Source organism: Apium graveolens, chromosome 4 (genome assembly GCF_009905375.1).
Source record: "Apium graveolens cultivar Ventura chromosome 4, ASM990537v1, whole genome shotgun sequence".
Taxonomy (NCBI): domain Eukaryota; kingdom Viridiplantae; phylum Streptophyta; class Magnoliopsida; order Apiales; family Apiaceae; genus Apium; species Apium graveolens.
Genome location: NC_133650.1, coordinates 87,057,635 through 87,062,694, shown reverse-complemented (window position 1 = coordinate 87,062,694; position 5,060 = coordinate 87,057,635). Strand labels below are relative to the sequence as shown.

At 35.6% G+C, this 5,060-nt stretch overlaps 1 pseudogene; it reads right to left on the bottom strand.

Annotated features, from left to right (window-relative positions):
* Positions 1-1,071: 1,071 nt before the first annotated feature.
* On the bottom strand, positions 1,072-1,167 carry LOC141722578 (small nucleolar RNA R71; annotated as a pseudogene).
* Between the last annotated feature and the right edge of the window lie 3,893 nt (positions 1,168-5,060).

The window sequence follows — 5,060 nt, the reverse complement described above, 5'->3', positions numbered from 1 at the left end:
ATCTCTTTTGTGGATGTCTGATAGTATGGTATTCGTGCAACGAAAGTTGAAATTTATCAGTTTCGTGTTATCTGATTAGTGTCATCACCATTACATGCTAAGGTTAAGAACAAAAAGGCTATTGAATGAAGTATTTAATGAAGTTAGAATCCCATGTTTGTCATATATATTAATTCAATCAATCTTATTCCCTTAGTTATAATTGTTAGTTTAATTCTTAGTTATAAACAACATCAATTTGTTATCGTCTTAGCAATGAATAATAATCATACATTGTTGCTTAAGTGCATAAATTAATTAGTTAACCAAGCCAGTCTCTGTGGGAAGGAATCTGATTTACATCTTATACTACTTGCGAACGCGTATACTTGCGTGTATTATTAGCGCGTGTTTAGCGACTAACAAGTTTTTGGCACCACTGTCGGGGACTGCAGTGTTAATTTTTAGTTTATGTGTTTTCCATCAGTGGTCGTTAAAGTTCATTGACTCGGACATTGTTACTTATTTGTCTCCTTTTCTTATTTCAGGTACTCTAGCGAGGGTGTATGCATACGCGTTCGCGTACTCGTAAGAGAACACTAGATAAAGCCGAGGAAGAAGTTGTGGTAGTACGAAAGGAAGTTTTTGATGAAGAAAGAAGGTAGAAGAAGAAGAGAAAGTCGAGGAACAAGTTTTAGTAGAGATGGGAGATCAGGCAGAAAATCCTAAGGCTTTGATGGACTATTCTCAGCTTAAGATCAATGACATTCAGTCAAGTATCATCAGGCCAGCCATCAAGGCTAACACTTTTGAGATCAAGTCAAGCACGATTCAGATGATACAGAACTTAGTTCAATTTGGGGGTTCTCCTACTGAAGACCCCAACATGCATATCAGGGATTTCATCGAGATCTGTGACACTTTCAAGTTCAATGATGTGACTAAAGATGCTATCAAGCTGCGACTCTTCCCATTCTCTCTGAGGGACAAAGCTAAGTATTGATTACATTCTCTACCAGAGGGTCTATCACTACTTGGGAAGATCTCGCTCAAAAGTTTCTCACTAAATTCTTCCCTATGACGAAGTCTGTTGCAATCAGGAATGCTCTTAATCAGTTTGCTCAGCAAATTGGAGAATTTATGTGTGAGGCTTGGGATCGATATAAGGAAGTGCTCACACCATGGCATGCCTGATTGGATGATTATTAATTGTTTCTACAATAGATTGGGTGCTACTTCTAGACCCATGCTCGATGCGGCATCAGGAAAAGGCTTGTGGGCTAAGAGCTACGATGAAGCTTATGAATTAATTGAACTAATGGTTGCTAATGAGTACCAGAATCCTTCCCAGAGACTGACTCAAGGAAAAGTAGCAGGAATTCTGGAGTTGGATGCAGCAACTGCTATAGCTGCCCAACTTAAGGCTTTGCCGATGAAGGTGGACACTTTGGCTAATTATAGGGTTAATCAAATCGCTGGTATTTGTGAGCTTTGTGTTGGTGCCCATGAGACTGATCAGTGCACAATTTCTAGTGAATCAGCTCAGTTCGTGAGCAACTTTCAGCGTTCGCAGCAACATGTGCCAGCCACTTATCATCCCAACAACCATAACCATCCTAATTTCAGTTGGAGCAACACTCAAAATGCGGTTCAACAACCTTATCAGCAGTATCCAGCTAAGCAGTACAACCCCCCTGGTTTTCAGCAACTGCAATATGCACCAAGACAACAACTTTAGCTATAACAAGCTAATGAAAAGTCTGAATTAGAGGAGTTGAAGCTTATGTGCAAGAGTCAAGTTGTTTCTATCAAGACCTTGGAAAATCAAATTGGGCAAATTACCAATGCCTTTCTAAATCGTCAGCCTGGTACACTACCTAGTTACACTGAAGTGCCAGGAAAGAGGAAAGCTAAGGAGCAGGTAAAGGCAATCACTTTGAGGTCTGGAAAAATTGTGAATCCCGAACAAACTCAAGTGTTGACTGAAGAAGCTGGGGCGGAGAAAGAAGTAGAGCAACAGGAAGTAGAAGTGAAACCAAGGAAGACTACTGTTGAGCACACTCCTCCTGAGGGTAATATAGGGGAGAAACAGATCTATCCTCCACCGCCTTTTCCTAAGCGGCTGCAGAAGAAAAAGCTGGACAAGCAATTTGAGAAGTTTCTGGAGGTGTTCAAGAAACTTCATATCAATATACCTTTCACTAAGGCTCTTGAGCAGATGCCTACACGACACCATAAATGGCCTATCGCAACCCCCTCCATGTAAGTGTTGCTTCATTATGTTACCTTAGGTATGCTACTTTTGACCTAGTAGAACATTGTAATTTTGATGTTACCTTAGCTACATCATTGGTGTTGTATTAGATATATAGTGTTGAATTTTTCAACATGCATGGATAAATGTTACCTTAGATTATTGTTAAACAAATATATTATTTTTAATATAAAAGAAAATTAAGTAATTGTTCATTTCTAGAAATATTTAAAATACATAAAAGTAATCAATATATTTTTCTAAAAAGTAAAATTCGTCGAGATAAGTAAATTGTTTTTTCCAAAATTTTAATAATGATTTTGTTTAATTAAAATTAAAATATATATTAAGTTTTTATGTTAATTTAAATATTAAATAGTTTTTTATCTTTAAAAATTATTACTAGACAAAAAGTAACTAGTACATATTTTCAGAAAAAAAGTATTACTAGACAAATACATTAGTATGTTTAATATTAATTACAAAATTTATTTATTAAATTAAAAATTTTAAATTTTAAATAAAAATTAAACATAAACTGATATAAACATACAAGCACATTAGTCGGTGAATTTTTTATGCTAGTCAGAGCGGCAAAATGCCCGCTCATTTTTTGACTAGGTGACCCCTCTGTGTATCTCTTTCTCTCCCAACCTCTCTCTATTTCTCTCCCCCAGTCTCAGCCCGGCTTTACATCTCTTTCCCAACTCTCACTTTGGGCTACATATATATCAGGTCGATCCGTTGATGACTTACTACACATATTTAAGTCGGCCGGGTCAAATTTGAGAGCTTCAAATTGGGGTTTCTTGTACTTGAGGTTGAAATTAGGGCTTCTTCGCACTTCAACTAATTAGGTTCTATATCTTTGATTTCAGGTCTCCGTTGATGGATTTGGAGCTTCAGACCTTTGATTTTAGGTAATTGATTTTAGGTATTTTGGGAGTTTTGGTACTTATTTAGATATTGATATATTATCGGATGAAGAGATTCTCCTGGAAGAAATTAAGGAGAACTCGAAAGGTAGTGCCTATTCAATTGTAACTATATTGTTAAGTCTATAGATTATTGCCTGACTGAACACGTTATCACTTCCATCATGGAACTCGATTCTTTTTTTCTTACGAGTCAGTGAACTCGTTTTTACTAAAAAGCATCCTTAGCTCATTTAATTGTTTAATGAACTGACTCCGTCACTACTTATTGCAACTCGACAAATACTTATTTAATCTTCTACTTCAGTCAATTTTTAGCATCAAATTTTACTTGTTAAATTCTTAAGTAGAGCCAACTATTTGCTGATTGACTGGACTCATAATCAATAATCAATTTCATGATACCTGACTCATATGGTTTTGATTTAATTGGTATAGTAGCAAGCATCCCAGTTTACTTGCAATACATTTGTAAGTGTGCTTAACCCTTAGTTCAAGCAAAACAACTCAAATATGATGAGCAATAGTTAAATCCTTGGGGTGTGTGAGAAGCATTATAGATTAGTGTGCACAACATATGTCTTTCAATTACTGGTCATATTTTCATACATTTTGCAATTGTTCTTTCTATTCTTGACTTGTCACTAAAATTGACTAGACTTTCCTTGTTGTGTCTTTATTATTACCTTGTAGCAGATTAGAACGTCTACAACCTCTCAAGAATGAGAGAATCCGCAGCAATTAGGTACAAAGGATTTGGAATACCAATGGATTGGATGCTTGATATTGGTTATGTAACACAGGTACATACATATGCTCTTTAGCATTGTAAATTTAAATAGAATTTTATAATGCAGAAGACTAGACTTACATACTGTGTACTTATGTGCATCAAACCAAGTGTCTGGTGCCATGTTTTTACATATAATCAACTACAGTTTACTGTCACTCTACCGATACCAGTGTATCCTGTTACTCCTGTGTTTTGGCTAATGCGTGTACATGCACAAGCATCTCTCCTACTAAAGCAAATATAGGGGCCTTGATTAATACTTTAGTGTATTCTATTACACTTTAATCACATTTTCTACTTTCACAGCTAAGAGTTCCAGTTACCCCCATATTCTATTACTTATGACTGTACATCGCTATTATTCGATGGTAAACGAAAACTTGTTATTTCTGGAGCCATTCACTATCCACGTAGTACTCTAGAGGTAGGTATACATTGTACTGTAAATTTGTATTAGACATCATTGTGTTCTTAATGCTGAGCTTCACTCAGCTTATGCACTTTTGTCTTGGTGTTCGTACTCAAATGGAAATACATTGCTCCAATATGCTAACCATGGGAACTGTAGCTGGAGAAGTGCAAGCATTGACACAGGTCTTATTATGATTTCGTAAATTAGCTTTATTAGTAGAAATGTTAAGTTTTCCCTAGCATATCTAACTTGATGGGGAGCATATAATTTAAATGAAATAATTAATTGTTATTGTGTTGCACACAGTTCATAATATAATTTACTCTATTAACTTCAATATTATTATTCTGCAAGTTCAATTTTCTGAAAATACAGTGTCTTAGTTTAATTGTATTAATTGTGTGACATCAATTATATGACTAAACTTATCAGATGTTTGATGCTTTGACAAAACCAGCCAGATTCATTTTAGTTTAGAACAAAAATTTCTTTAGAGTGTCCTGGTTATCTAACAGCTATTTGTGCGTTGTTTCTGGGGGTAAAACATACGTCAAGGTTTGACTTGTTCTTTTCATTTTGCAGATCATTTCAGCAATCTCTGGTGGTTTCATGTCATTGGATACACATGGCAGCTTATTAACTGTTTCCTGACAGCATCATATTCTGTAGGTGGTTCATTTATGTATT